The sequence below is a fragment of the Silurus meridionalis genome, chromosome 6 (genome assembly GCF_014805685.1).
Source record: "Silurus meridionalis isolate SWU-2019-XX chromosome 6, ASM1480568v1, whole genome shotgun sequence".
Taxonomy (NCBI): Eukaryota; Metazoa; Chordata; class Actinopteri; order Siluriformes; family Siluridae; genus Silurus; species Silurus meridionalis.
The window spans coordinates 28,651,699-28,671,820 of NC_060889.1; the positions used below are offsets into that span (position 1 = coordinate 28,651,699).

At 38.2% G+C, this 20,122-nt stretch overlaps 1 pseudogene; it reads left to right on the top strand.

The window, feature by feature from the left end:
* The first annotated feature begins 363 nt into the window (after window positions 1-363).
* LOC124387355 lies at window positions 364-13,798 on the top strand (annotated as a pseudogene).
* The last annotated feature ends 6,324 nt before the right edge of the window (window positions 13,799-20,122 follow it).

Here is a 20,122-nt window from a genome sequence, read left to right on the forward strand (position 1 = left end):
CTGGTGAGGAAAAATAACAAGTCTTGTGTGTTGGAGTTTTGAATATAGATGCAAACATATAATATAATAAATAAATAAAATACACAGCATTTATTTTAAATGTAGAGAATCACAGAAGTGTAAATGTTTGGTGTAAAACTCTATATTCACCCTCTTGAGTGGGACAAGCAAAGGATTATTCTTATTCAAATAGTTCTGTGATCAATGCAATTTTTGCAGTGAAACACAACCATAACAATACATAAACTATAACATTTTGTGTTTAAGGTGAATCTCCTCCAGTGTCTCTGATCATCAGTCCCAACAGAACTCAACACTTTACTAAGGACTCTCTCTCACTGAGCTGTGAGGACCAGAGTAAATCTACTGGATGGACAGTGAGACGATACACAGGCAGTGAAACAGCGTTTGATTTTTTCCTGTGGGTTTCAGTTACAGAATTTACAATGGAACTCAACTTTCTCTCCACAGCCCACACTGGTGTTTACTGGTGTGAGTCTGAATCTGGAGAAAACAGTAATCCTGTCAACATCACAGTTCATGGTGAGTCTTTAAGTAGTGAGGAAAAGGTTTAAGTTTGATTACAGAATATTCAGAAGCCTGAATTAAAACATTTGGAGAACTGATCAAAAGGAGACACTTAGCTGGATTCTCACAGTAATTTTATGAAAGTTGTAATTGTTATTTTACCCAAAAACACCAACAAATGGCACAGTATTTAAGTAGTGTAAATAAATGTATAATTATATTACACACCATAAACCAAAGATATTTAAATAAAATCATTATTACAGAATTTTATTCCTGAATGTATAAATATTCATGATTTAATCTCTTTTACTGTATATAATTAAATTTTATTTTTTAATTTACATCAAATATTAATAGTTATCTTTTATACTAATCTACTCATCTGTACAACTACATTTACTTGTATTAGTATAATGCTTCGAGAAAAATTGACATTAGCAGAAAGGAGATTTACAAAAATGGATATCAATTTTAAATACAAAATATGAAGCATTTTGAGCGTAAAACTAGGGGAAAAAAAGTGCTCTTGTAAAACATTCCTTCCTAAAATCAATCTTGATTTCTATCATATTAAAAAGTATTTGTTATTAGTTGATAGTGAGATGTCAGTGACAACAGCTGAGTGTGTGTTTATCAAGAAAAGATTCACTGTCTAAAGTGAGATACAGTCAAATTATTCCACTTATTTGGTTACAAAAAAATAGGCCACCAGTGATGTCAAGAAGAATTAAAAGATGTATAAAGTCTTACCTAACAATTTGCTATAATTAGTTTTATATCCATATTTACGTTTCTGTACTCATTACATGATTTTTTAGACATGGAAAGACGTGTATAAAGAAAATAAAGTGCAAGATAAAGTATAATTGTGTATTTTCTATCTTACAGAGAGACCACAGGCAGTACTGAGTGTATCTCCACAGAACTGGCTGACTGAAGGAGACTCAGTGACTCTAAGCTGTGAGGTTACAAACTCCTCTACAGACTGGACATTCAGCTGGTACACAGTTGTTCCCTACAGAGACGGATTAACTGCAACACAAAATAGTCATGGCTTTATCATGTATGTAGAGCTTCTCTCAGACAGCAGCAGAGGATCTGGAGGCTTCTACACTCTCAGTCCTTCTGCTCTTCATCACACAGGAGTTTATGTGTGTAGAGGAGAGAGAGGAGAACCAGCCTTTCATACACTGTACAGCAATCCACAGCCGCTATGGATCACTGGTGAGGAAAAAATAACAAATCTTGTCTGTTGGAGAGTTGAATGTGGATGTGTAAATAAAATACTGTATAATTAAAAATGTATACAGCTATATTTTAAATAGGGAAATAAATGGAGAATCAGAACTGTGATGATTCTTCTTCTTCTTTGGGCTGCTCCCATTAGGGGTCGCCACAGCGGATTATCCGTCTCCATACCACACTGTCCTCTACATCTGCCTCTTTCACACCAACTACCTGCATTTCTTCCCTCACCACATCCATGAACCTCCTCCTTGGCCTTCCTCTTTTCTCCATACCACACTGTCCTCTACATCTGCCTCTTTCACACCAACTACCTGCATTTCTTCCCTCACCACATCCATGAACCTCCTCCTTGGCCTTCCTCTTTTCTCCTACCTGGTGGCTCAATCCTCAGCATTCTTTTACCAATATAATTCATGTCCCTCCTCTGCACATGTCCAAACTATCTCAATCTCGCCTCCCTCACCTTGTCACCAAAACATCCTACATGCGCTGTCCCTCTAATAAACTAATTTCTAATCTTTTCCATCCTCGTCACTCCCAACGAAAACCTTAACATCTTCAGCTCTGCTAACTCCAGCTCCACCTCCTGTCTTCTACTCAATGCCACTGTCTCTAATCCATACAACATTGCAGGTCTCACCACAGTCTTATAAACTTTCCCTTTCATTCTTGCAGATACCCTACTATCACAAATCACTCCTGTCACTCTTCTCCACCCACTCCACCCTGCCTGCACTCTTTTCTTTACTTCTCTAACACACTCTCCATTACTTTGCACTGTTGACCCCAGGTACCTGAACTCCTCCACCTTCTCCATCTCTTCTCCCTGCAACTGCACCACTCCATTACCCTCCCTCTCATTCACACACATGTACTCTGTCTTATTCCTACTGACTTTCATTCCCCTTCTCTCCAGCGCATTTCTCCACCTTTCCAGGCTTTTCTCAACCTGCTCACTACTCTCAACACAAATCACAATATCATCCGCAAACATCATAGTCCAGGGAGACTCCTGTCTGACCTCGTCTGTCAACCTGTCCATCACCACTGCAAACAGGAAAGGGCTCAGGGCCGATCCTTGATGTAGTCCATCCCTCACCCTTAACCAGTCTGTCGTTTCTACTGCACACTTTACTGCTGTCACACTGTCCTCATACATGTCCTGCACCACCCTCACATACTTCTCTGACACACCTGACTTCCTCATACAGTACCACAACTCCTCTCTTGGCACTCTAAATAAATACACAATGCAATTCCTTCTGTCCTTCTCTATACTTCTCCATCAACATCCTCAAAGCAAATAAGGCATCTGTGGTGCTCTTCCTCGGCATGAAACTATACTGTTGCTCACAGATGGTCACCTCTTCTCTCAGCCTGGCTTCCACTACTCTTTCCTATAACTTCATATTGTAACTGATCAACTTAATCTGCCTGGCCAATCGGTAAAAATCCTTTTCTCCTTCCTTAGTGTCCAACCTTTCATACAGCTCCTCATATGCCCTTTCCTTGGCTTTCACCACACCCCTCTTAACCTGCTGCCGCATCTCCTTGTACTCCTGCTTACTTCTCTCATCACTCTGTCTATCCGACTTCTGTTTTGCCAACCTCTTTCTCCTTATGCTCTCCTGCACTTCCTCATTCCACCACCATGTCTCCTTGTCTTCCTTTCTATTTCCAGATGTCACACCAAGTACTTTTCTAGCTGCCTCCTCATCACTCCTGCAGTAGTTGCCCAATCATCCAGCACCTCTTCACCACCACTGAGCCCCTGTCTGACCTCTTCCCTGAACCTCACACTACACTCTTCCTCCTTCAGTTTCCACCATCTTATTCTTCTTTCAGTCCTCACTCTCCTTCTCTTCTTCTTCGCCTCCAAAACCATCCTACAGACCACCATCCGATGCTGTCTGGCTACACTGTCCCCTGCCAAAACCTTACAGTCTCCTATCTCCTTCAGGTTGCATCTCCTGCATAGAACATAGTCCACCTGTGTGCACCTTCCTCCACTCTTATACGTTACCCTATGATCCTCCTTCTTCTTAAAATAAGTGTTCACCACTGCCATTTCCATTCTTTTTGCAAAATCTACCACCATCTGCCCTTCCACATTCGTCTCCTTAAAGCCATACCTACCCATCATCTCCTCATCACCTCTGTTCCCTTGACCAACATGCTCATTAAAGTCTGCCCCAATCACCAATCGTTCTTTCCTAGGTACACCATCTACCACTTTATCTAATTCACTCCAGAATCTTTCCTTCTCTTCCATCTCACAGCCAAATTGTGGAGCATAGGCACTGATGACATTTATCATCATCCCTTCAACTTCCAGCTTCACGATCTTCACCCTATCAGAAACTCTCTTCACCTCCACTACACTCTTACTGTAATCTTCCCTCAGAATCACCCCTACACCATTTCTCTTTCCATCCACACCATGATAGAACAGTTTAAACCCACCTCCAATGTTCCTGGCCTTACTCCCTTTCCACTTGGTCTCCTGAACACACAACATATCTACCTTTCTCCTCACCATCATATCCGCTAAATCTCTCCCTTTACCAGTCATAGTACCAACATTTAAAGTACAAAACCGAACCTCCACTCTCCTACACTGCTCCTTTTCCTGCCGTTTCTGTAGACGTCTTCCTCCTCTCCTTCTCCTTCAGCCAACAGTAGCACAATTTCCACCGGTACCCTGTCGACTAACGATACATGTGGCGGTCGTTGTTAACCCGGGCCTCGACCAATCCGGTATGAAATTCTCATTTGTGATCCGCATATCTGATTTGGCACATGTTTTATGCTGGATGCCCTTCCTAATGCAACCCTCCCCATTTACCCGGGCTTGGGACCGGCACTAAGAGTGCATTAGCTTGTGATCAGAACTGTGATAATGTTTGGTAAAAATCCTCATATTCACCCTCCTGAGTGAAGAATGTTGAAGGCAGTTGTATATGGTAGAGGATTCTTCTCATTCAAATAGCAGTATATAATTAAATGAGGTTTAAATATGTTATACAATGAAAACAACCATAATACATGTAATTGATAATTCTGTGTATAAGGTGAATCTCCTTCAGTGTCTCTGATCATCAGACCAAGCAGAACTCAACACTTTACTCATGACTCTCTCTTACTGAGCTGTGAGGGCCGGAGTAACTCTACTGGATGGACAGTGAGACGATACACAGACAGTGAAGAAGTGTTAGATTGTTCACAGTGGGGATCAGTTACAGGATCTACATGTGAACTCAACTTCCTCTCCACATCCTACACTGGAGTTTACTGGTGTGAGTCTGAATCTGGAGAAAAGAGTAATCCTGTCAACATCACAGTTCATGGTGAGTCTTCATGTAGTGAGGAAAAGGTTTAAGTTTAATTACCGAATATTCAGAAGTTTAAACTAAAAGATTTGGAGAACTGATCAAAAAGAGACACTTAGCTGGATTCTCACAGTAGTTTTATTAATGTTGTGATTGCTTTGTGTTATTATATTACACACCAACAAACAGCACAGTATATAATACTGTAAATAAATGTGTAATTATAATACACACCATAAACTAAAGATATTTAAATAAAATCGTTATTACTGAATTTTTATTAATGAATGTATAAAACATTCACGTTTTAATCTCTTTTACTGTATATAATTAAACTTACTTTTTTAAATTAACATCAAATATTAATAGTGATCTTTTTTACTTATCTGCTCATCTGTAAAACTACATTTACTTGTATTAGTATAAAGCTTTGTGAAAAATTGACTAGCAGAAAGCAGATTTAAAAAATGGATATACATTTTAAATACAAAATATAAAATGTATTTCTATAAATTTATTTTAATTTATTTCTATCCTCTTTTAAAGATTTTAGAGAAATTTGGATCTAATATGTTTTATTAAAAAAAGGATAATTAATGTTAAATGTAAATTACTTTTCAATGATTAAACCAGCAATGGTGGTGCAGAAAAAAAGAAACTCTGGGAGATTACATGAAGGAGAATTCTTGAGAGGAACCAGGTTTAAAAAGAAACCAATTCTCATCCATGTGACAGACACTAGTGCTCTTGTAAAACATTCCTTCCTAAAATTAAACTTGATTTCTATCATATTAAAAAGTATTTGTTATTAGTTGTTAGTGAGATGTCAGTGAAAACAGCTGAGTGTGTGTTTATCAAGAAAAGATTCACTGTCAAATGTGAGATACAGTCATATTTTTTCACTTATTTGGTTAAAAAAATAGGCGACCAGTGATGTTAAGAAGAATTAAAAGATGTATAAAGTCTTATCTAACAATTTGCTATAATTAGTTTTACAGTGCCTTACAAAAGTATTGACCCCCCTTGGCATTTTTCCTATTTTGTTGCCTTACAACTTGGAATTAAAATGGATTTTTATTTGGATTTCATGTAATGGACATACACAAAATAGTCCAAATTGGTGAAGTGAAATGAAAAAAATAACTTGTTTCAAAAAATTTTAAAAAATAAATAACGGAAAAGTGGTGCGTGCATATGTATTCACCCCCTTTGCTATTAAGCCTCTAAATAAGATCTGGTGCAACCAATTACCTTCAGAAGTCACGTAATTACTTAAATAAAGTCCACCTGTGTGCAATCTAAGTGTCACATGATCTCAGTATATATATATATATATATATATATATATATATATACACCTATTCTGAAAGGCCCCATAGTCTGCAACACCACTAAGCAAGGGGCACCACCAAGCAAGCGGCACCATGAAGACCAAGGAGCTCACCAAACAGGTCAGGGACAAAGTTGTGGAGAAGTACAGATCAGGGCTGGGTTATAAATAAATATCCAAAACTTTGAACATCCCACGGAGCACCATTAAAGCCATTATTAAAAAATGGAAAGAATATGGCACCACAACAAACCTGGCAAGAGAGGGCCACCCACCAAAACTCACGGACCAGGCAAGGAGGGCATTAATCAGAGAGGCAACAAAGAGACCAAAGATAACCCTGAAGGAGCTGCAAAGCTCCACAGCGGTGATTGGAGTATCTGTCCATAAGACCACTTTAAGCCGTACACTCCACAGAGCTGGGCTTTATGGAAGAGTGGCCAGAAAAAAGCCATTGCTTAAAGAAAAAAATAAGCAAACACGTTTTGTGTTCGCCAAAAGGCATGTGGGAGACTCCCCAAACATATGAAAGATGGTACTCTGGTCAGATGAGACTAAAATTGAGCTTTTTGCCCATCAAGGAAAACGCTATGTCTGGCGCAAACCCAACACCTCTCATCACCCCGAGAACACCATCCCCTGTGGGGATGTTTTTCATCAGCAGGGACTGGGAAACTGGTCAGAATTAAAGGAATGATGGATGGCACTAAATACAGGGAAATTCTTGAGGGAAACCTGTTTCAGTCTTCCAGAGATTTAAGACTGGGACGGAGGTTCACCTTCCAGCAGGACAATGACCCTAAGCATACTGCTAAAGCAACACTCGAGTGGTTTAAGGGGAAACATTTAAATGTCTTGGAATGGCCTAGTCAAAGCCCAGACCTCAATCCAATTGAGAATCTGTGGTATGACTTAAAGATTGCTGTAGACCAGCGGAACCCATCCAACTTGAAGGAGCTGGAGCAGTTTTACCTTGAAGAATGTGCAAAAATCCCAGTGGCTAGATGTGCCAAGCTTATAGATACATACCCCAAGAGTCTTGCAGCTGTAATTGCTGCAAAAGGTGGCTCTACAAAGTATTGACTTTAAGGGGTGAATAGTTATGCACGCTCAAGTTTTCTGTTTTTTTGTCTTATTTCTTGTTTGTTTCACAATAAAAAAATATTTTGCATCTTCAAAGTGGTAGGCATGTTGTGTAAATCAAATGATACAAACCCCCAAAAAAAATCCATTTTAATTCCAGGTTGTAAGACAACAAAATAGGAAAAACGCCAAGGGGGGTCAATACTTTTGCAAGGCACTGTACAGTTGTGTTCAAAATTATTCAACCCCCACTGAAATTGATTGTTTTGGTCGGTTTGACATTGATTATGATCATTCAGTCATCCTGCTTACGATTAAATCAAAGAGGCATGTGTAGGTCAGACAAATATAACATAACATTTATAATGAAATAACCACAAATGTCTTTTCTGAGCTCACATCATTATCAGTTTTATTCAACCCCCAAGTGACATTCAATCTTAGTACTTAGTACAACATCCTTTTACAGTTATAACAGCTTTTAAACGTGAAGCATAGCTTGACACAAGTGTCTTGCAGCGATCTACGGGTATCTTCGCCATTCATCATGGGCAAAAGCCTCCAGTTCAGTCACATTCTTAGGCTTGCGCACTGCAACTGCTTTCTTTAAGTCCCACCAGAGGTTCTCAATCGGATTTAAGTCTGGTGACTGCGATGGCCACTTCAAAATGTTCCAGCCTTTAATCTGCAACCATGCTCTAGTGGACTTGGAGGTATGCTTGGGATCATTGTCCTGTTGAAAGGTCCAACGCCTTCCAAGCCTCAGGTTTGTGACGGACTGCATCACATTGTCATCCAATATCTCCTGGTACTGAAGAGAATTCATGGTACCTTGCACACGCTGAAGCTTCCCAGTACCTGCAGAAGCAAAACAGCCCCAAAGCATGATTGACCCCCCGCCATGCTTCACAGTAGGCAAGGTGTTCTTTTCTTCATAGGCCTTGTTCTTCCTCCTCCAAACATAGCGTTGATCCATGGGCCCAAACAGTTCTAATTTTGTTTCATCAGTCCACAGAACACTATCCCAAAACTTCTGTGGTTTGTCCACATGACTTTTGGCATACTGCAGTCGACTCTTCTTATTCTTTGGGGACAGCAAGGGGTGCGCCTGGGAGTTCTGGCATGGAGGCCTTCATTACGCAGGGTGCGCCCGTATTGTCTGAGCAGAAACTTCAGTACCCACATCTGACAAATCTTTTCTCAGTTCCTCAGCAGTCACACGGGACTTTTCTCCACTCTACGCTTCAGGTAGCACACAGCAGTCAAGTCAGCATCTTCTTTCTGCCACGACCAGGTAGCGTTTCAACAGTGCCCTTTGCCTTGAATTTGCGATTGAGGCTTCCTATGGTGTCTCTTGGTATGTTTAACATCTTTGCAATCTTCTTATAGCCATTGCCCTTCCTGTGAAGAGTAATCACCTGTTCTCTTGTCTTCCTGGACCATTCTCTTGACCTCACCATGTTTGTAACCACACCAGTAAATGTCTAGAAGGAGCTGAGTATCACAGTCATTTTAAAGCTGCTTAATTGGTGCTTATTAGGCTTTATTACTGCTCCCTGATATCCACAGGTGTTTTCAATACCTAATTGAAGACACTTCATTGAACCTCTGTTCTTCAGAGTGGTAGTCTTTAAGGGGTTGAATAATTATGTCAATGAAGAATTCACAAAAGAAACATTTACTACTGTATTACAAAACTAATTGATGTCATTTTAGTTGCATATGGTTCTTTAAGAAGTCCTTGTAGGATTTCATTCTGAATACAATTACAAATGTACACTAAATTCCCTAAAACCTTTTACAGCATTGGGGGTTGAATAATTTTGAACACAACTGTATATCCATATTTAATTTTCTATACTCATTACACGATTTTGGAAAGATCGTGTAATGGAAAGACTTGTGTATAAAGAAAATAAAGTGCAAGATAAAGTATAAATGTGTATTTTCTGTCTTACAGAGAGACCACAGGCAGTACTGAGTGTATCTCCACAGAACTGGCTGACTGAAGGAGACTCAGTGACTCTAAGCTGTGAGGTTACAGACTCCTCTACAGACTGGATATTCAGCTGGTACACAGTTGTTCCCTACAGAGATGGTGTAACTCAATTAATAAATAGTCATGGATTTATCATGTATGTGGAGCTTCTCTCAGACAGCAGCAGAGAATGTGGAGGCAACTACACTCTCAGTCCTTCTGCTCTTAATCACACAGGAGTTTATGTGTGTAGAGGAGATAGAGGAGAACCAGTCATTCACACACTGTACAGCAATCCACAGCCTTTATGGATCTCTGGTGAGGACAAAATAACAAATCTTGTGTGTTGGAGATTTGAATATGGATGTGAAAATAAAATACTGTATAATTAAAAATGCATACAGCTATATTTTAAATAGGGAGATAAATGGAAAATCAGAACTGTGATTATTGTTGATAAAAATCCTCATATTCACCCCCTGAGTGAAGAATGTTGAAGGCAGTTGTATATGGTAGAGGATTCTTCTCATTCAAATAGCAATATATAATTAAATGAGGTTTAAATATGTTTTACAATGAAAACAACCATAATACATGTAAGTGATAATATTCTGTGTTTAAGGTGAATCTCCTCCAGTGTCTCTGATCATCAGTCCCAGCAGAACTCAACACTTTACTCGTGACTCTCTCTCACTGAGCTGTGAGGACCAGAGTAACTCTACTGGATGGACAGTGAGACGATACACAGACAGTGAAGGAGTGTTAGATTGTTCATGGTGGGGATCAGTTACAGGATCTACATGTAACATCAGCTTCCTCTCCACATCCTACACTGGAGTTTACTGGTGTGAGTCTGAATCTGGAGAAAACAGTAATCCTGTCAACATCACAGTTCATGGTGAGTCTTCATGTAGTGTGTTCACTGTTACAGAGAAAGAGAAATGTTTAATTACAGAAAATTCAGAACTTAGTTTATTTTTAGTTTCCAAGCGAGATAACTGTTTGACAAGACACTTATCTTTAGTTTTACATTTGTTATCTAAAAGATTTGATTTAGCTCAGTACCACAGAACATAAAGTGCAAGATAAAGTATAAATGTGTATTTTCTGTCTTACAGAGAGACCACAGGCAGTACTGAGTGTATCTCCACAGAACTGGCTGACTGAAGGAGACTCAGTGACTCTAAGCTGTGAGGTTACAGACTCCTCTACAGACTGGACATTCAGCTGGTACACAGTTGTTCCCTACAGAGATGGTGTAACTCAATTAATAAATAGTCATGGATTTATCATGTATGTGGAGCTTCTCTCAGACAGCAGCAGAGAATGTGGAGGCAACTACACTCTCAGTCCTTCTGCTCTTAATCACACAGGAGTTTATGTGTGTAGAGGAGAGAGGAGAACCAGTCATTCACACACTGTACAGCAATCCACAGCCTCTATGGATCTCTGGTGAGGACAAAATAACAAATCTTGTGTGTTGGAGATTTGAATATGGATGTGAAAATAAAATACTGTATAATTAAAAATGCATACAGCTATATTTTAAATAGGGAGATAAATGGAAAATCAGAACTGTGATTATTGTTGATAAAAATCCTCATATTCACCCCCTGAGTGAAGAATGTTGAAGGCAGTTGTATATGGTAGAGGATTCTTCTCATTCAAATAGCAATATATAATTAAATGAGGTTTAAATATGTTTTACAATGAAAACAACCATAATACATGTAAGTGATAATATTCTGTGTTTAAGGTGAATCTCCTCCAGTGTCTCTGATCATCAGTCCCAGCAGAACTCAACACTTTACTGTGACTCTCTCTCACTGAGCTGTGAGGACCAGAGTAACTCTACTGGATGGACAGTGAGACGATACACAGACAGTGAAGGAGTGTTAGATTGTTCATGGTGGGGATCAGTTACAGGATCTACATGTAACATCAGCTTCCTCTTCACATCCTACACTGGAGTTTACTGGTGTGAGTCTGAATCTGGAGAAAACAGTAATCCTGTCAACATCACAGTTCATGGTGAGTCTTCATGTAGTGTGTTCACTGTTACAGAGAAAGAGAAATGTTTAATTACAGAAAATTCAGAACTTAGTTTATTTTTAGTTTCCAAGCGAGATAACTGTTTGACAAGACACTTATCTTTAGTTTTACATTTGTTATCTAAAAAGATTTGATTTAGCTCAGTACCACAGAACATAAAACACACTAATGAGTTTCATTCTGAAGTTGAGCAACAATGTAAAACCTGTGTTCTAGATGGTGATGTGATTCTGGAGAGTTCTGTCCATCCTGTGACTGAGGGACATCCTCTGACTCTACGCTGTTTATACCGTAACACAAATCCCTCAAACCTCCGAGCTGATTTCTATAAAGATGGATCAGTTGTCCAGAACCAGACTACAGGAGAGATGATCATCCATAAAGTCTCAAAATCAGATGAAGGTTTCTACCACTGTAAACACCCAGAGAGAGGAGAGTCACCGAGAAGCTGGATCTCAGTCAGATGTGAGAAATCCATTTACGCATACGAATATTTAAAACATATATACTGTGATAATGATTTAAACTCAGTGTCTCTATATAATGTAAGCTAAAAAGTGCAAACAGATTATTATTATTGTTATGAATTATTATTGTATTCTGTATCAGGTTCATCATGTGTAGAAGCTCCATTCTCAGTGCTTATGATCATCAGTAGTGTAGTGACGGCCTCTCCATATCTGCTGGCCACCATCATTCTGCTGGTCAAATGTTACAGAGCTCGAGGTAAGAGCTCTTATAGTACATCTCTACATTTCACATAATGAGCAGATAAAATTAATTTTAGTATTAGTAATATAATATAAAAAGTGCCAAAAGAACATGAGCATTTACAGTAGAATTTAAAAAAGAAGGATATAAAACACAGCATTTCTGAAGGTGAACCTACAACCCCAATTTAAAAACATTTAAGACACTGTGTAAAATGTACATTTGCAAATCTCATAAACTCATATTTTATTCATAAAAGAACATTTATTGTCACAGTTGTTGTTATGCAGTGGTAGACATGGCCCTGCCTAAACCTGAGTTCTACCCTTCAGATTCAGAATCACAACATTTGTTTTTATTAAAATATGTGTTTATAGGAATTGCAAATATGTTTTTATATACACTTTACAGTTATATACACTTTAGTGTCCCAACTTTATTGGAATTGTACATGGGTCAGTCATGTGACAAAACATCTCATAAAATTACATTTAACATTTTTAAAAAATTATACATTTATTGATAAATTATTTTTATTTAAAATATATTTTAGCTAATATGACAGAATTTGATAAATATGGTAAATTTTAACAGAAATATTTCTGAAGTTCAGTGGTATAGGAGGTTACTGACAGGCATGAGATAATCTATTTTAGGGTTAAAATAAAAAAGTTAAATTTTAATAGCACAACAAGGACATGGTAATAAAATGGTTTTGATAATTGAGAATCTCTGAGCTACATTTTGCAATTACTGAAGATTTCTGAATAAATGCTGATCTTTTCCTGAAGCACTAAGCATTAAACAAACCTCATATATACTATGTTTAAGATGTGATCAAATGCAAATTGTTGCTTTGCTGGTATGAAATGAAATTACCTTTATATACCTTTTTATTTTCTTTAACAGCTGAAACTGATGAAGAGAACTGAGAGTGCAGTCACAGAGAAGTGAACAAAGTTCATGCATAAATAGAGGATAGAATGCTATTTTTTGATTCTTTTGTTTTCTTTACAGTTATTTTGAGGATTTTATAATAATGATGTTGGGCTGTTTATATCACAGTATTTTACACACAGTTTGATGGTTCTGACCTGATTTTTGTGAAATGAAAGAATGCAGTTGTTGCTAATGCAAAGTACAGAGATAAAATTAGCATATTCCTTTAATATAAATACAAAGAGTAAAGTAAAAAAAAGTAATAAGCTTATAGTTTGATGCAGTGTGTGAGGATTGTGCTTCACTTTTGAACTTAAATTCTTAAATGATTTTTCACATTATAACCTCAATACATTTCATGTAACATTACCAATAATCCTCTTGGTGTGCATTGTTCAGATCAGATTCAAAGTGTGTATTTTATATATTTTGATTGCCTTCTTTTAGCTGTGTGAACCTGAATTGTAGTGTGAGGAGATTTGTAATTTGAGTGTTTTTATAAAATGCATCATTCATTGACTTTAACCTGGTTGCAATAACATATATGAAGTACATGTAAACAAACTTCTGTTTTAAATTTCAGCATTTATACATTTTATATGATTATGTATTGCTACCTAAATATTTGCAAAGCCTAAATAATAAACATTTAACCAAGACAATGTGTACTTTGTTTCTGTTGCTAAAAGTAGATCATTGGATCCTACAGTATGGCTACACACAGCTACAGTGATGTACAGGAATAACATAAGACTGAAAATGTCCAAAACACAACAGGAAATGGCAGTCTCTTAGTCCTGGCTGAGGAATTAAAATATCCACATAAAAACAATGATCCATTTCAGTTTCTGTCTCACCAGACATTCAAGGTTGCTAGCACACTTTCTTTCTCAGGCACGCCTTTGTTTTGACAGAACTATTGCATTTTGCAGATGCACTTATCTAGAGCGACTTACAATTATCTCATACAGCTGAGCAGTTAAGGGTTATGAGTCTTGCTAAATAGTACCATCAATAGTAACTTAATGTTGCTGGTGTTTGAATTTACCAAGTCCAAAATCTTAAACACTGAGCTACCAATTGTCCATTTCTGTTGTAAGTTGAATTTAATTGACCATGATACAGTGACCCACCTTAAACTCCCTCTTCAGTCACTACAGACACCACATTATCCATTCCATTAATGGAGGCCCTGCTTAATTGGATAATGCATACAAAGAACACACTGTTGTGTGTACTTTTGTATGCTGTGTTGTGTGCAGGTCCAACTCCCCAACCAGAGTTTAAATTCTGCCCAAGCCTGCCTTGATCCCACCTCCACATTGATGACATCATGAATGGGGATCCTATTTTAGGAGAAGAGGGAAGTTCTGGTTTTGACTTGTGCCTTTACAGTAATCCAACTGCCGCGATAAACAAAAAACTAGATAAACGGACGCCACCCCAAAAATGCTTTTTCTTGTATTGTTTAAGCCATAAATCATCCTCCCACATACTTTAAACACACACAGAAAACATTTGCAAGAATATAGCGAGATGAATTTTGTGTAAATTCGTAGAAATACAGTTCACTGTATCACATTTATAGTGAGGACATGTACTGTACAGTATTAACATTTTTACTTCATTTTATATTTAATAATTATAATTTCATTAATAAATTACATTATTCCAACATAAAACTCCATAAAAAACTATTTTGTATCCATGAGAGACCAGGAAAATCAGCAAAACAAAAGCAATTCTGAGATAAACCGGGAACATGAGATTCGAACTGTGGTAAAGCAGGGGATTACTGCATTCTGATCCTGAACTTGGTTTCCTTTTTGGATTTGTTATCATTCTCTGTAAGAGCATTCCTTATAATCTTCCACTCAAGTGCTCATGTAAGTTCTCACTCTTTAGTGTTCTGTATTGTTTAAAGATTTATAATCAATCTCTTGATGTCACCCAAATGAAAATGAGGTTCCCCTTTTGAGTCTGGTTCCTCCCAAGGTTTCTTCCTCATAACATCTAAGGGAGTTTTTCCTTGCCACAGTCACCATGGCTGCTCATCAGGGATAAATACACATCGTTTACCTTTACTGTTGATTTCTGTAAAGCTGCTTTGAGACAATGTCTTTTGTGAAAAGCGCTATAGAAATAAACTTTACTTGTCTTGATTTGACTTGACTTAAACTCTTGCTTTGAAGGGTTTGATGTGCTGTTTGTTCACACATCAAACTTGTAAAGTGGCTAATTTAGTGACTGTACTGTTCCTGTCAGCTTGGATCAGTTTGACCACAGAACCATGGCTTCCTTTTTGCAAATTTTTTGTTCAAACTTTCACAGAATGATCATGTTGTAAAATCACAAAAGATCAGCAGTCAATCTTTATCTTTATCAGCATAATTTTATTCATTTTGCTGCATACCCAAAATTCTCTTCTCTTCTCTTCTCTTCTCTTCTCTTCTCTTCTCTTCTCTTCTCTTCTCTTCTCTTCTCTTCTCTTCTCTTCTCTTCTCTTCTCTTCTCTTCTCTTCTCTTCTCTTCTCTTCTCTTCTCTTCTCTTCTCTTCTCTTCTCTTCTCTTCTCTTCTCTTCTCTTCTCTTCTCTTCTCTTCTCTTCTCTTCTCTTCTCTTCTCTTCTCTTCTCTTCTCTTCTCTTCTCTTCTCTTCTCTTCTCTTCTCTTCTCTTCTCTTCTCTTCTCTTCTCTTCTCTTCTCTTCTCTTCTCTTCTCTTCTCTTCTCTTCTCTTCTCTTCTCTTCTCTTCTCTTCTCTTCTCTTCTCTTCTCTTCTCTTCTCTTCTCTTCTCTTCTCTTCTCTTCTCTTCTCTTCTCTTCTCTTCTCTTCTCTTCTCTTCTCTTCTCTTCTCTTCTCTTCTCTTCTCTTCTCTTCTCTTCTCTTCTCTTCTCTTCTCTTCTCTTCTCTTCTCTTCTCTTCTCTTCTCTTCTCTTCTCTTCTCTTCTCTTCTCTTCTCTTCTCTTCTCTTCTCTTCTCTTCTCTTCTCTTCTCTTCTCTTCTCTTCTCTTCTCTTCTCTTCTCTTCTCTTCTCTTCTCTTCTCTTCTCTTCTCTTCTCTTCTCTTCTCTTCTCTTCTCTTCTCTTCTCTTCTCTTCTCTTCTCTTCTCTTCTCTTCTCTTCTCTTCTCTTCTCTTCTCTTCTCTTCTCTTCTCTTCTCTTCTCTTCTCTTCTCTTCTCTTCTCTTCTCTTCTCTTCTCTTCTCTTCTCTTCTCTTCTCTTCTCTTCTCTTCTCTTCTCTTCTCTTCTCTTCTCTTCTCTTCTCTTCTCTTCTCTTCTCTTCTCTTCTCTTCTCTTCTCTTCTCTTCTCTTCTCTTCTCTTCTCTTCTCTTCTCTTCTCTTCTCTTCTCTTCTCTTCTCTTCTCTTCTCTTCTCTTCTCTTCTCTTCTCTTCTCTTCTCTTCTCTTCTCTTCTCTTCTCTTCTCTTCTCTTCTCTTCTCTTCTCTTCTCTTCTCTTCTCTTCTCTTCTCTTCTCTTCTCTTCTCTTCTCTTCTCTTCTCTTCTCTTCTCTTCTCTTCTCTTCTCTTCTCTTCTCTTCTCTTCTCTTCTCTTCTCTTCTCTTCTCTTCTCTTCTCTTCTCTTCTCTTCTCTTCTCTTCTCTTCTCTTCTCTTCTCTTCTCTTCTCTTCTCTTCTCTTCTCTTCTCTTCTCTTCTCTTCTCTTCTCTTCTCTTCTCTTCTCTTCTCTTCTCTTCTCTTCTCTTCTCTTCTCTTCTCTTCTCTTCTCTTCTCTTCTCTTCTCTTCTCTTCTCTTCTCTTCTCTTCTCTTCTCTTCTCTTCTCTTCTCTTCTCTTCTCTTCTCTTCTCTTCTCTTCTCTTCTCTTCTCTTCTCTTCTCTTCTCTTCTCTTCTCTTCTCTTCTCTTCTCTTCTCTTCTCTTCTCTTCTCTTCTCTTCTCTTCTCTTCTCTTCTCTTCTCTTCTCTTCTCTTCTCTTCTCTTCTCTTCTCTTCTCTTCTCTTCTCTTCTCTTCTCTTCTCTTCTCTTCTCTTCTCTTCTCTTCTCTTCTCTTCTCTTCTCTTCTCTTCTCTTCTCTTCTCTTCTCTTCTCTTCTCTTCTCTTCTCTTCTCTTCTCTTCTCTTCTCTTCTCTTCTCTTCTCTTCTCTTCTCTTCTCTTCTCTTCTCTTCTCTTCTCTTCTCTTCTCTTCTCTTCTCTTCTCTTCTCTTCTCTTCTCTTCTCTTCTCTTCTCTTCTCTTCTCTTCTCTTCTCTTCTCTTCTCTTCTCTTCTCTTCTCTTCTCTTCTCTTCTCTTCTCTTCTCTTCTCTTCTCTTCTCTTCTCTTCTCTTCTCTTCTCTAAATAATAAACATTTAACCAAGACAATGTGTACTTTGTTTCTGTTGCTAAAAGTAGATCATTGGATCCTACAGTATGGCTACACACAGCTACAGTGATGTACAGGAATAACATAAGACTGAAAATGTCCAAAACACAACAGGAAATGGCAGTCTCTTAGTCCTGGCTGAGGAATTAAAATATCCACATAAAAACAATGATCCATTTCAGTTTCTGTCTCACCAGACATTCAAGGTTGCTAGCACACTTTCTTTCTCAGGCACGCCTTTGTTTTGACAGAACTATTGCATTTTGCAGATGCACTTATCTAGAGCGACTTACAATTATCTCATACAGCTGAGCAGTTAAGGGTTATGAGTCTTGCTAAATAGTACCATCAATAGTAACTTAATGTTGCTGGTGTTTGAATTTACCAAGTCCAAAATCTTAAACACTGAGCTACCAATTGCCCCATTTCTGTTGTAAGTTGAATTTAATTGACCATGATACAGTGACCCACCTTAAACTCCCTCTTCAGTCACTACAGACACCACACATTATCCATTCCATTAATGGAGGCCCTGCTTAAATTGGATAATGCATACAAAGAACACACTGTTGTGTGTACTTTTTGTATGCTGTGTTGTGTGCAGGTCCAACTCCCCAACCAGAGTTTAAATTCTGCCCAAGCCTGCCTTGATCCCACCTCCACATTGATGACATCATGAATGGGGATCCTATTTTAGGGAGAAGAGGGGAAGTTCTGGTTTTGACTTGTGCCTTTACAGTAATCCAACTGCCCGCGATAAACAAAAAAAACTAGATAAACGGACGCCACCCCAAAAATGCTTTTTCTTGTATTGTTTAAGCCATAAATCATCCTCCCACATACTTTAAACACACACAGAAAACATTTGCAAGAATATAGCGAGATGAATTTTGTGTAAATTCGTAGAAATACAGTTCACTGTATCACATTTATAGTGAGGACATGTACTGTACAGTATTAACATTTTTACTTCATTTTATATTTAATAATTATAATTTCATTAATAAATTACATTATTCCAACATAAAACTCCATAAAAAACTATTTTGTATCCATGAGAGACCAGGAAAATCAGCAAAACAAAAGCAATTCTGAGATAAACCGGGAACATGAGATTCGAACTGTGGTAAAGCAGGGGATTACTGCATTCTGATCCTGAACTTGGTTTCCTTTTTGGATTTGTTATCATTCTCTGTAAGAGCATTCCTTATAATCTTTCACTCAAGTGCTCATGTAAGTTCTCACTCTTTAGTGTTCTGTATTGTTTAAAGATTTATAATCAATCTCTTGATGTCACCCAAATGAAAATGAGGTTCCCCTTTTGAGTCTGGTTCCTCCCAAGGTTTCTTCCTCATAACATCTAAGGGAGTTTTTCCTTGCCACAGTCACCATGGCTGCTCATCAGGGATAAATACACATCGTTTACCTTTACTGTTGATTTCTGTAAAGCTGCTTTGAGACAATGTCTTTTGTGAAAAGCGCTATAGAAATAAACTTTACTTGTCTTGATTTGACTTGACTTAAACTCTTGCTTTGAAGGGTTTGATGTGCTGTTTGTTCACACATCAAACTTGTAAAGTGGCTAATTTAGTGACTGTACTGTTCCTGTCAGCTTGGATCAGTTTGACCACAGAACCATGGCTTCCTTTTTTGCAAATTTTTTTGTTCAAACTTTCACAGAATGATCATGTTGTAAAATCACAAAAGATCAGCAGTCAATCTTTATCTTTATCAGCATAATTTTATTCATTTTGCTGCATACCCAAAATTCTCTTCTCTTCTCTTCTCTTCTCTTCTCTTCTCTTCTCTTCTCTTCTCTTCTCTTCTCTTCTCTTCTCTTTTATTCTCTCTCACTTGAGGAAGTGGTAAGGCCTTAACACATATCATTTCTCTGTCAGTCTGTCACTCAGTCAGTCATCAGAAGGAGAGGATGGAGCTCACTCCACTTCCTGTGATATTCTGTAAGTAAATGTTCTCTTTGTTCCTACAGTAGGTTGAGTGTTTGGGTATATGCTGAAGACATTGATGCAATTACGGGAGCTACTAGCAGTATAGTAGTGTGCTGTATCCCTGGACACGTCCTATAAGGGCCCGCATCCAAGAATTCCAAATTTCAACAGTCCAGACCCTAGAGAGTTCACTCATATAAAGTTAGCCCTCGAGAACATCCTCCCCCCCTGATGCAACTGAACTCTTCAAGTATCAGATTCTCCTAGGACACCTCAAGTTTAGAGAGGCTCGCCTAATAGCAGACTCATTCCTGAATTCCTCTCAGCCATACACAGACACTATGACTATGCTTAATGATACATATGGACTACCCTTTCAGTTAGCCCTAACTAAGATAGCAGAAGTCATGGATGCCCCAAATGGAGAGCCTGGAGATATAGCCATATCTGTTCGCACTCTAAATTCAAGCTCTCGTGGGTTTCCTAAACTCATTAGGCTCAGAGGGAGATGGAGAACTACAGTGCGCCTCACATGCAGCACGCTTACTCACCAAGTTACCTCCGGATTTGCGTGCTTCATTCAAACGTCACCTGCCTCATCAGAAATCTTACACTCTACCAGATCTGGCAGAGTGGCTCAAGCTTGAATCCCGGT